The sequence below is a fragment of the Micrasema longulum genome, unplaced genomic scaffold (assembly GCF_059751315.1).
Source record: "Micrasema longulum isolate JH-2025_06_02 unplaced genomic scaffold, ASM5975131v1 h1tg000611l, whole genome shotgun sequence".
NCBI classification, from domain to species: Eukaryota; Metazoa; Arthropoda; class Insecta; order Trichoptera; family Brachycentridae; genus Micrasema; species Micrasema longulum.
In genome coordinates this window covers 624,508-637,923 of record NW_028277807.1, presented here as the reverse complement: position 1 = coordinate 637,923, position 13,416 = coordinate 624,508, and the positions used below count along the sequence as shown (strand labels likewise).

General features: G+C 33.6%; 1 protein-coding gene across 3 annotated transcripts in view; it reads right to left on the bottom strand.

Annotated features, from left to right (window-relative positions):
• Nucleotides 1-13,416, bottom strand: part of PRL-1 (protein-tyrosine phosphatase 4A family member PRL-1) — a 117,570-nt gene that overhangs the window by 18,878 nt on the left and 85,276 nt on the right. Inside the window, exon 1 of one of the 3 annotated variants that reach the window (XM_088228871.1) lies at nucleotides 2,773-3,091. The exons of the other annotated variants lie outside the window; for them this stretch is intronic. The gene's annotated coding sequence lies outside the window, so the exon portion shown is untranslated. Of the gene's footprint in view, nucleotides 1-2,772; nucleotides 3,092-13,416 lie in introns of those variants that run through there. 3 annotated transcript variants of the gene reach the window in all.

Genomic DNA, 13,416 nt, shown 5'->3' with positions numbered 1-13,416 from the left:
TGTTTATGAGGTTTGTTTTCTGTGAACTGTGGTTAATTATTTGTTCAAAATTACGAAATAGGGTAATAAATGAGCAGAAATAGTGAATTAGTAAGTGCGGAAATGTATGTTTTAATTATTTGTTCTAAATGAGCGAGATCACAATAAATACTATTATTATAAGTGATCTGCTGTCATTTCATCAAACTATGAAATAATTATAAAGAGAAATTATATCATTTTAATTAATTAGCTTTGAAAATAATGGTATGTACGACCGAAGGATAAGAAGTATTCATAATAATATATAAAAGCATAATATAAATCACATAATAGGTGGTCTCCGCGGTGTAGTGGTTAAGACCCTTGACGCACGCACGGAAGGTTCCGGATTTGATTCCCGGTGAGAATACAAATATTCAAAATATGATTTTACTCAAGCCTGGGTATTCTGTGTTGTAATTCACCATTGTAATTGGGCCTCCTGACATGTTGTGGTGTAATATTAAAAAATAAAATAATTATAATTAAAAATAAACAGATGGCAGAAAAAGTAGCTTTCTGAGCAAATGGAAAAAATGAGTATTTGGTTTATTCATTTATAAGTGGATTGCCTATTTTGGGGACGAATAAAGAGTAAAAAAAAAATATATCTAAAAAACGGAAATGTTTAATGATCGGTAGAATTTCGGTGAAATTCAGTAGTTTTTTCGCAATTTGATTTACAGCACAGTTCACTCAGGTTTGAGAAAAATATTTAATTTTTGTGTTCTCACCGGGAATCGAACCCGGAACCTACCATGCGTGAGTCATGCGTCTTAACCACTACACCACGAAGGCCGCTGGAATATTGAATATATTATATCTGTAAATTTTATGTGGTTTTGTTAGCATTATTCTGAGTGATATTCTTTTTGTTATTTTTTTTAAAAAGATAAATTTATGTTATTATGATTTACATAAATATATTTTAATTTTAGGGGCCATAAATAACCCACTATTAGAAAATGGGAACCAAGTTGTGGAAGAGAGTTGAATCTAGCTTTTTCCTTATTCTGTGGAGACACAAAACATCAGATGCAGCGTAACTTTTTTGTTTGTCCGTTAATTTAATTTCCCCAACGGGTGAAATTTCACAGTGCCCGAGATACTAATTAATCAACTAAGACCCGAAGGGCCGAATACCCCAGCGCGTTACAATCGGGGATTAGAGAAGCCACCAAACAGATGGAAGAAAATAACCATCCCGACCGATTGCAAATCTGGCGTCCACGCAATAACTGACCGAACCCAGTCAACCCTATTGTGACATCAGACACCAGGACGTGTACATCGTGGACGTGGCTGGATACGGGGATATTGCGGAATCCTTGGCAACGAAAAGACTGATGTAAAGGCTCGAGAAGCTACACTCGAGAAGACAACCCTCGATTTCGACGATTTCCCGCTCAGCTTTACCAAAGGGAAAATGAGAAGCAGGACCCTTCAACTCTGGAACGATCGTTATTGAGTGAAGTAACCGGAAGTATTACTAAAATGTTTTTCCCTACAATTTTCCATGCCTTTGATTTCAGGAGAATGCAGAAAGCTGGCTACGGGCTCACCCAGATTCTCACGGGCTATGGTGGGTTCATGAGCTACCTGCATCGCTTCAAGCTCTCCGAGATCGACAGCTGCCTATGCGACGATAAAACTCCCCAAGATGTCCCTCACCTGTTGATGCATTGCCCCTTTTTCAGCTATCAAAGACAACAGCTGGTGGCGCGATGCAGAAGCCTGGGTGAAGATCGTTGCGACATCCCATCGGTGATAGGTAATAAAAAACTCACACGAGAGGAAGTACCATACATGATCAATATAGTGCAGGCAATTGGTAAAATAAACCAAAGTAGGGAACAAAATGCCGAACACTCTTCTAGTGGAACGGAAGGCCTGTTGACAACTGGCGACAGGCCGGCTTCTCCTGAAAAGTTTTAAGTGGTTTCCTCTACATATGAGCAAATGCTGAGAAGTTACCGATTGGCCCACATTAGAATATCCTTCATGTTCCCAACAGTTTAGCCAAAATAAAGTAAATTGAAGTAAATATAATAGCAGAAAAATCCTCTTTTTGAAATATGAACCTTGTATATTATAAGCAAGGTAAAAAATAATGCAACTCCCATATAATTTTTTTTTTAAAAAGTCGGCGAAAGTCGACTGTTGCCTGCTAGTATAACATTATTTCTACAATATATATTCATTTGGCGGTTCATAATAAATAAATAAAATATTTTGTGAATAGTAGTATAAGGAATGCTTCTCAAGTATTGTTGTATTCAACACGGTGGGAAACAAATGCTAACCACTGATAACCTAACTATTTGTATAGATAACATTCCCCGAGACAAAGGCAGGTAAAATGGAAAAAAGAACTAAACAATTTCAAACATCAGCGAATAAACTAATTAATCGGTTATTTGTCTACAACAGGCTTGAGCACGAAGCAACTTTACTTGGGAATTATTAAAATAAATTAATAAAATGTTTGTTAAATTTTACCTCGTTTACACGCTAAAATTATTATGTAATTTATTGAAAATCTACGCGCCTATTCAATTCATTGTTATTTTTATAATTGATATATTTAATTGTACCCAATGTTTATGTAATTCTATGTTTGAATAGTGTCACTTAATATAGGTAGGTATATATAGCGATGAATTCATTGTTTTAAAAACACAAAACATTTACATCATTAATCCATAATAAATTTCAGTAAAATAACCACTAAATCAAAGTAAAATAACTTACAATTCACATCGAAGAAAAGTATTTATCAATAATTATAAGACGCACAAATAATCCACGGAAACGTCAGTGGTTTGATTTTAAAATCCAAACAAACACAAGAAGTACCGAAATGTTTGTAAACAAGAGAATCGCGAACTTATCGGAACAAAACGAAAGCTTCGAACTTGACGCAGGTTATGTATGAACTGAAATTCAGTGCGGCGCTCGGCGCTCGTCAGGGGGAGAGGAGGCGGCTCACGGCTTACCGCTGCGGAAGCAGACGATCTCACTCAGAACACCTCGCCTCGGTCCGTATTCGCGGACACGACACACAACACACAGCACACAAAACGCAGCCGCACTTGAAGTGACAAGCGAAGAATTTGTCGCCTTTGACTCTGAGACGGGCGGTGATTTTGGGTCCGCGAGGAATTATTTACAATATTTACGATATGGCAGCGCAGTTGGTCGTAGCGCAATAAATATTATTGTTTACATCCCACGAACGGGAAAATGCGACACAGCGGGTCACGTGCCTTGAAATTTACTAGGAAAATACATGCAAAATATTTGGCCATTACAAACTGATGGGTGAAATGTAATGTAATAAAAGATACGCGCGAAACAGTTCAGGAACCAAAACAAAAATGTTATATGGGATAGTACAATAAAATAACGTACCTGATTAAATATTTAATTGGTGGACTCGAACTGTCCAGAATTTGTAAATACCTACAGGTCACGGATACGATATGTTTTGTGTACCTACCTTTCTCCATACGATATAACAATAATAATCTTCCCATAGGGGCTATTCCAGTGTGGAAAAACGTAATATTTTGAATGTAAATAAATATGTCTAAAAACGCTATGAGGTACAAGGTATCTGTTACTAACTATATCTAATAATAATTTGAGTGTATTCTAGACAGTATAATCGTACATACACACGGCATTGATTCAAATAAAGTGATATTTTAGATGATAATTACGAAATCAAGTAATAAACAGATATAACGAAATATTTATGGGTATAATTTTCGAGTAACGACTTTGTCGTCTTTCCGGAACCCTGAGCTAGGTCGTGTAAGAATGGGAAATTATGATAGAAACTGATTAATTTATTTACAACGTAACTGAAATTTAAATTGGATGGTAAGAAAATGAAACATGAATAAATACGATTAATACGAAATTTTATTTGGGTATATGATAAAAACGCAAATTTTTCTTTTTATATAAAAAAACAAATAAATAAAGTTGTAAAGATGGAAATGGCAGAATAAAATGCTATTGTATATAAATATAAATGTTTTAACAATTAAATTACAATAAGTTAAGTTTTAAAATTAATAATTAAATGATGCTAGTGTGATTTAAAAAAAAAACAAAAACTTCTGAAAAACAATTATATTATGGTCTTTGGAAAAAACGTGCTCAAATGGCAGAGTTCCCGACTAATGGAGCCTCATTACAGTTTATTCAAATATGTGCATAAAGGTAATTTATTTTTATTGCTACCTACATAATTCTTAGAATATTATCTTAACTACTTAATAAACGATTCAATACATTTTCAAAAATGATTACTCACCACTCATTACGAACGTTTGCGAGCATTTGGTTAAGCTTCAAGTACTTCTAACATTAGTGCCGAATAATAAATAAGTATTTTATAAATTAGCACATTACTAATGGCCTAATTTATAGTGGAACATTTAAGTTTAAGAATAAATGACAAGTCAAGTACCTATTTTTAAACTAAATTAGAAAAAAGCAATTTAGGAATGCGAATCATTTTAAATATAAAAAAAAAAATTACATTACCTATACTGCCATTATCATATATAGGAGAAATCCTACAATGAACTTTCTCGATCTATTTATTTTATTTCAATAATAAATGCATTACCATTATTTTAAAAGCGGTTATATATATTTATAGGAGAGAAATGATGTTTATAATCCACGCGATGTGACGCCGCGCCGCGCCGTACTAATGCGTCGCAGATGTTAACAATAAAAAAGTTCGCCAAGGAAAAGGCGTGAAAATAGTTGAGTGACCGCCAAAGTCAAAACAAACTCACTCGAAGACGCAATATTCGCGAATAGTAATACAAATCTGACCTTAAATAACTGGATAGTCATCCCTCGGGCTCAATTTTAGCATAATTCATTCGACGCAGAATCAGAGTATGGTGCGTTTCCGATTTCCCGATTCTTATTTTAGAAATTACTGCACAAGGGAAGTACGCGTGTGCCAAGTAGTTTAAATAGGAAGTGTTCAAAATATACTCACGAATGTTGATGGATGATGTCTAATGCATACTATGTCTGATTATTATACAACTCGACTATTGAGCCAGAATGTATTCACTTCCGTAAATGCAGTAATTGATGTAAATACATTCATAATTCACGACGTTAAATAAATCAACTTATTCAGCCTAAATACATAGCTGTTTTACTAACTTTAAATGTATTCAAATAGGAAGATGTTTCTTCACATTCTGGCTGCAACTCTCGATGTCTTCATATCGCAAGGACTGGACAAGTTCATAGTTCATAGTATTGCTTGATGCGACTTGGAGCGAGGACGGGGTGCCCGGACAACACCCCGAGTCGAAGGGCGGATTTCAGTTCATAAATGCGGAAAACTACAATATTCAACAGATTCAGTACACAGATAATAAATAATAACATATTCTATTAAACGCGAGCACTAGTAGGTAATTCGAAAGCAGTAAGAGATGGTTTATTTGGCACTCTTCCATCTGTCTACTCATAAATTGGTTAGGGTATTACAATGATATAGGCGTTTATCAGCGTGATCCGGTAAACGTCTAATTAAATTATTGTTTTCCATTAGTCTAGTGATATCTAAATTCCTTATTCCAGGAATAAGCACAATAAAGTTTTAGATATAAAATTTCTATATAAAAAGAATTGTTTGCTTCAAATACATAAAGATAAAATAAATAGTAGTATTTCTAGGTCACAAAACGTAAGTACGCGACCTAGAACAGGTGGTAATATCTTAATTCCTAAATCAAAAACAACTACTGCACAACATCATTATACTTACATAGGAATATTTTTCTTTAATGAAATGAACAAAGATAATAAAAAGTACAGTCAGGAATACAATATATTTAAGAAAGGAGTGAAAAGTTACACCTATAATTCTTCTTTATGTAACACTGATTAAAAACATCGTTTATATTTTTTTTGTAATTTGTATATGTTGTCCTAAAAATATTATTAATTAAAATAAAATAAACTATTGTAAGACGTCACTCCCCATTATGTACACAAGAATTGTTTATTTTTTTTACGTAATGGGAAACGTTAATGTAAATATATGTATTTGATAAATGTAAAAAAATACATTTAATTGTATTACTGTATTTTTATTTGTTATAAATAAAAAAATAGAATGTTTCTTGCATTACAATACGGATCACTTACGCGTAGCGCACATACCTACTTAGTCAATCTGATTAAAAATAGAAGGCAATTAAATTATACGATCATAAAATTAATTGAATTTTATTGATAGCCAACAGATCTATGTATTATGAATAATAAAATAAAAAGCGAACGAAGGTAATGTCCATTTAATATACTCCTGGTGAAGGGAATTATTAGTAACAAAAAAAAAACGTTTTTATAGAACTTAAAAATAACTATGTTTAATTGATTAACCTTTATGCTAATAAAAGTATTGCAATAAATAAGCGTGATTATGTATAACACAAATAGAAAAACAGCAACTGAGTTTATTATGAATAATATTATTTTATTTAAAAGACCATAAGCGTTTACCGACAAATAAAACTGCGAATGTATCTCTTCATTTGACTATGGCAACAATTATGAACAAAAAAGAAAATATAGTTTACAATCGCGGTGTATTGTGTTTGGAGGATATGTCGACATAAGTTAGGGTAGAATGGGTTGATAAATAAAAGGGAGTGGTAACTCAGCCAATGAGGAGCGCCGAGTAATTAAATTGCTGTAATTTTGTATTAGTGTACCTATGTATTAAACAATACACCAAAACAGCAAAACAAATGAAGATTCATATCAGTTGATGAAGAATTAAAATTATTAATGCCTCGAGTAATCAGTTGATTGAAATAGAGTAAAATGACCAGTTTTCAATGCACAACTTAAACAAATACTTATAAATACGACTCATTCGCTTCATGAGAATAATTGTCATGGTAAAATTAAGAAACTTCGATGTAAATGCCACCCACTATGTAATTGTTCTTAACATTTGATCTACGAGTAACATTCGCGCGTGTCTTTGTCTACCTTCATCTTATCGTAGTATACCTACTAATTAAATATGTATATGTTTGCCATGCTGTGTCTAGGCGGATGAAGAATCCAGTTCTGTGAGTGAAAAGTAACCAGTGTTTATGACTCGATGGCTACTCTCGGGTAAAAATCCTGAAAAAGGGTGGAGGTAAGTCCGCCTCGTAGTGTAGCGGTTGGCGCTTGGCCTACCACGTTTGAGGTCTTAGGTTTGATTCCTAGCGAGGTGAACGTGTAGTATTGGTTTTAAAGGTGGCCGTACACCGCAATATTTTATTGATCCTAGACTGGCACCTGAAGCATAAATGATCCAGATATGCTGCCATCGGAGTATCAATGCAGAGCCCTATACGATGCTGAGTATAGACAGGGAAATAATATTTTTGCTAAATTTACTCAAAAGGTCAGACCGAAAATTTTAGGTATATTTGTTTTATAGTATCATATATAGTCAGTGAATTTAAGTTACCTTGTAAATTTATGAACGAAACTAATAAATACAAATAACAAAAACTAAATAAATAAATAAAGGGTTCTGGTTCTATTTCAGACTCTCTTCATCCGCCCGGACACGGACAAAACCACATTTTAAAGGGGAGATTTCATGCTTACCCCGAGAGATTACCCCGAGAGATTTCATGCTTACCTACTTCAGAATGTCGGAAGAAAAGTTCTATGAATTATTGTAGACGGTAAGGTTAACGCAAAAAAAAATCGGATAAAACATTTAGATTGACTAGTGACGCACTGTGACGTGTAGCGCACTATACCACGCGGGCTTCCGCGGCGCTGTGCATCGCGTAACGGCGCGACAAAATATTATTCCGGAGACAACTCTGCCGCGTCGCGCCGCGCAGTGCAGCGCAGCTCTAGTACAATTGGTTTCATCATAAACAGTGAAAATAATATTTTGTGTTGCCGCGACGCGCCGCGCAGTGCCGCGTCGCCACAATGCGGTTTGACCTTAACACCCGATGGCGGATAATAATAATGCTCGAAAACAGTAGTGTTTAATTTCTAAAATGTGTAAATTTGTGTGGTCTATTTATTTTCCATAACGAAAATAACATTACCAAACAAATTTGAGCTAATAAGGTTCAAGGAATTTATTCAAAACCTATATTTGGGAAGGTGACTACGCCAGAATTACACCATGCTACGTTTTCGTATCATATTCATTTCAATTTCAACCCGTACTGAAAAAACAATTATTTATAAAAACCGCGTTGAGCGTGGTTGCGATTATTTTTTACAAAAACCAAGAAAATAAAAAGGCACAAAACGAAAATAGATTTTTTTTAGTATTTCTAAATGCGTGCTATATAGAATAGTGGATATTCATATGTACACTGAACACATATAATTATAATATGACATGTATGTACATTGTAAAGGTAAATATTTGGATTGAATATCTATAATAATAATAATAAATTAGTGTCTTGGCATCAGTCAATATTTAAACAAATGTTACGTTAAAGAAGTATTTTTCTTCTATTAGAAAAATACAGTCATGTTGATCAGAATGCCCAGCTTGTGCCTGCTACAGATTAGCTGAAACGGTGGCATACCTTTGCAAAAACGGGAAGTTCAATACCTGAAATCCCATGGTAATACATGAGCACATCCATTATTAACGTATTGTTAAAGCTCTTTACAAGAGGGAGTACTGATAGTATTCATGTCTTCATGTCACCGAGTTTCTCCAGGAACAAGATGGACGGCCACTAAGTACTTCAAAGAGGAAGTTCAGTGCTACAGGAAATTTGATCTAAAAATGTTTTCTTACGCGCGGTAAAAATTAGAGCATTTTATTATAGTGAGAAGTTTCTCAAAAATGCGTGAAAAAATTATAAACATGGTTTTAATAAAAATGAATTACTTTGAGCCATGTCACAAGTTCTTCCGAATTGACCAATGATAGGGTGTTGTGATAGACTGTCGGTTTGAGGGAAGCCAACTCACCAATCAACAGAACTTACAGACTAGAACTAATGACGTCACGGGAGGAGTAATTTCAAAATTACAAAACTTTAAAAAGTTGTAGGGCTGATAACGATACATAAAAGTATAATGTATTTTGACTTATTTTGATAGTATATTTGTATAACAAATAATATAAAAAAACTTATAAAATGCGAATATTTTTTTTTAACTCGAGGCGAATCCATAATGTACAGTAAAGCTCCAATTATCCGGATTAATGAGTGACAGATTTTATTGTTTATTATATATACAATAAAATTTTAATTAAAGGCGTCTCATTTATTTTTTATTTCCTAATAACGATCTGGATATTTGACAATACAGATGACTGGAGTTCGGATAAACGGAGTTCTACTGTACTTTTATTATATTTGAATTTTCAGAGCCATCCTACCGATGGTTTCGCATGTTGAAAAAGCTGTACACTAATTTCTGACAGCAATATTGGGATACCTACTGTTTTTTTTTTTTTAATGTAGATTATTTTTATAAAATTCTATTTGAATTTGTTAAATTATTTAAACTAAAATTGTGGCGATATTCATACAAAATGTATAATTCAAAGCTGTAAGATCTTCGCAATGGGTCGAATTATATGATAGGCAGACTCGAATGTAAATATATATATATATATTGCTAATATACACGAGCACGCATGATAATTGAAGCAACGTGTTTGTTATTGCGGTAACGTGCTACAACCAACTGAAGCACGAAAGATGGTCAGTACAGTCGTGAACAGGAAGAGAAAGAGATTCCGTGATGATTTTATTATACGTCTTGAAGGTCGTGCAAGCGGGGGGTTTATCTTGATCGTGACATTGAAGTCCTATTATTATAATTACTTACTAGTTTGTTATATTCCGCAATGTACGTCGGTGATCCGGGCACCCAAGAATGTTTTCAGTGTGAATTGATTATTCAAACACAAATAATATGTAAAACATGTTCACACCCACTGAAACAGGTTGACACGAGGGATTACTATGTGTACCTTGCGACGGAAATAGACCGCTATCAGAAAATTATATAAGCTGCAGTTTATTTAAAGTTTAACCTTTAAATCCTTTTGAGGGTGATGAAGAATCACCAGGCAGAACTACTCGCAATACGAGAAGCTCTAGAATGGTTATTTAAAAAATCACCTGAGATGGCAAAAATATTATCAGATTGTCGTTTGGGCGTTCAAGCTATAACCTGATACTCGGTCGGTAAATCTATTCATTGTAGATATTCAGAGTAAAATTAAGCATCTAAAAATCAGAGGGATGATTATTCAAATATGCCGGATAAGAGGACATACTGGTATCGTAGGAAATGAGAGAGCAGATGAACGAGTAAGAGCCGCAACTTGTAAAAGAACGGTACCTTTCTTCTCAGAATTTCCCCTTAGCTTTGCTAAACGCTGTATAGAACAAAATACGCGGCAGCGTTGTGAGGACCATTACCGCGCTTCTTCTGCAGGTAAAATCACTAAAATGTTTTTCCCAGCCAGCGATGCAGCAAACTTCCGTCGTCATCACCAAAGTACTTTCGAAACGACCCAAATTTTTACCGGACACGGAGCTATGAGAAGTTACCTATATGGGTTTAAATTAGGGAATGATGACTATTGTCCATGCGATGATATTTATTCACAGAGTATCGAACATCCGTTATTTCAGTGCCCATTTTTCGGTTTACAACGCCATAATCTCGAAGCAGAATGCAGGAAAGACGGAATATCCTTAACAGATATTCACTTTGTCGTTAAAAATAGTTATCACGCGCCATTGTTCTTGGACTTGGCAACAATAGTGATTGGACTCAAAAAGGTAATAAATTAAAATCAATGATCAAACATCCTATTTCCAAGACAAACATTTTTTATCAAACGATTTTTTCCGAGTACCTTAGCCTTGTACATGACACTTAAGGCTAATAAATACAGGGGTCCAAATATTAAAAAAAAAAAAAAAAACTTTAAATAAGAGCCTGCATCCGAGTTTTATTTATCGAATTGATTATCGTAATAAATAATCGAGAAAAGGTAATGTACATTCTGAATTTTGTAAATCAGAAACCATAGAAATTAGCCATTGTTTAAATAAGGAATGAAAAAGCAGAAAACAAGTTCGCAATCAACATAATGTAATTAAAATCTCCATCTAAGAACAGGCTGAGTCATGTTAGATGGAGACTATCATAAAATGAGAATACTGCGTTTTCATTTTCTATTCATTAGTTTTATATAGATTCCCTGTCATTAAATATGTATACTAATTTTATGCAATAAATTTGTTGAAAAAATAAAATGCGAATTTTGTTATACGCATTTGTCATTAGCACTTACGAGGGTCAGCGTTTTCCTAGAAGAAGAAAAATAGCACAACGTGCGTTAGACGATTTAAAATATCATAAACTGGTACTATTTGTTATGTAAATAATTTTAAAATAAATATTTCTCTATCCTGGAGCCTGGAGCAAGTTTGTGTTATTTATAGGGCGGAAAATGTTCAATTTGCGAGAGCGAGAAATTATTTATCAGACAATTCCAAGAATAACAAATATTCAAAATGAGGAAAACTCCGTGCAAAATTATATTTTAGAAGTGGATACAAATCGCTAATGTTTATAATTTTGATAAAATATACATAAGTCATTTGTGACAGCAAAAGTGAAGGTTTTTTGTAAATAAAACACAAGTTGTAATTGTAAAGACATTTTGAGTATAAAATTTATATTTGAAGCACTAACTTTGTATTTATCTATTATAATAAAATAAATATAAAAAAACTTTGTTTTAAAGCACTTATTTTTATTTTTTTCTACTGACCGGTTTCAAAACTACACAAGCTTCTTTATCAAGGTTATAAATCACTAATGAATCTTATTCTATTTTATTTTAACAGTTATTACTAAATTTACATCGAAACATATGGAGCTAATAAGTCAAGTGAGATGGGAATATTGTTTATGTCGTTATTTATTTATTTTTTCTGAATGTGAATAGCTTTTTTTAATTTCTAAGATTTCTGAGTTGCCTAATTTTAATATTTTGTAATAATTAGCTATTGGATAGATATATATATATATATATACATTTTGCCTTGATATTAAACAATAAAAATAAAGTGTCTTCACTTGGGTAACCCGTGCCGAGGACACTTAATTTTATTGACCTATAAAATCACAGATGAATCCCATCACATCGGATAAGCGAAAGTCGACAGCTAAAAATAACGTTATTTTGAGATAACTAATTGATTTTGCAGTCGGTGATATAATTGTAAATGGAGCTCGAATAAATTTATGCCCGTAGTAAAGCAAGAGTTTTCTTTAGAACCTTTTGATTATAAATAATGAAATAATATTTACAGTATTTCCAAGTGCAAAGCCAGCTGTAAGAATAGAGAATGTTGAAGATTCGCCAAAATGGACGCTGCCTCTTCTGGCACGATGCGAGACGAGACTGCTAAGTTACTGAAATTATCGAGAGTAATTGTACGGGTCAGCCGCAGCCGTTCGCCTTTTCCATATCACCGTGTAAATTCAAAAAGAAAACATTACAAGCGCAGGATTTAGACATGTCAAAAGTCGCTGTTGAAATTGGAGACGAGAAAATCTCACATCAAATAATATGATATATCATACGTATCGCAGTAGCGTAGGTTTCGTAAATTAATGAGAAAGTTCAGTGGTTTTTCAAAATATTTTTATTAGTAAATAGGCTATTAATTTAAACTGATTAAAAAAAACTGTTTATGTATCGTATTATCAGCTGTATGATTTTTTAAAGTTTTGTAATTACCCCGCGTGTGATGTCTCAAGTTCTCTTCGGCTTCTTCTCGGTCAGTTCTGCCGATTGGTCCGTTGACAGTAAGTAAACCGGAAATCTTCCCCAACTATCTTATCATTGGTTGATTCATAGACTTGTGACGTCGTTCAAAGTAGTTAGCTTTAATTAAAATATGTTTTATTATTTTTTCTTACATTTTCCAGAAACTTTGCTCTTATTTTTACCGCGCGCAAGAAAACATTTTTTGTATCCAATTTCCCGTAGGGCTGAAGTTCCTCATTGTACACTGGAACCTCTGTTTACACGAGAGATACATACGTTCCACGCAGTTCTGTGTAAAAAATATACTAAAATAAGAACAATGGTGGATAGGCTTTCTTCCATAAAAATAATTTCGGGATTTGAAAACAAATAAATTGTTTACTATTTACTGCACCATAATTTTACTAAAAAATATAACATGACAACAAAGTACTCTAAAACATCAAAACCAAGATTATTCACTATCACCCTTCACTTGCGCACCCCTCTCTGCGTCTTGTAAGTAAAAGAGCTATGTAGGGAAGTCCAAAGGCAAA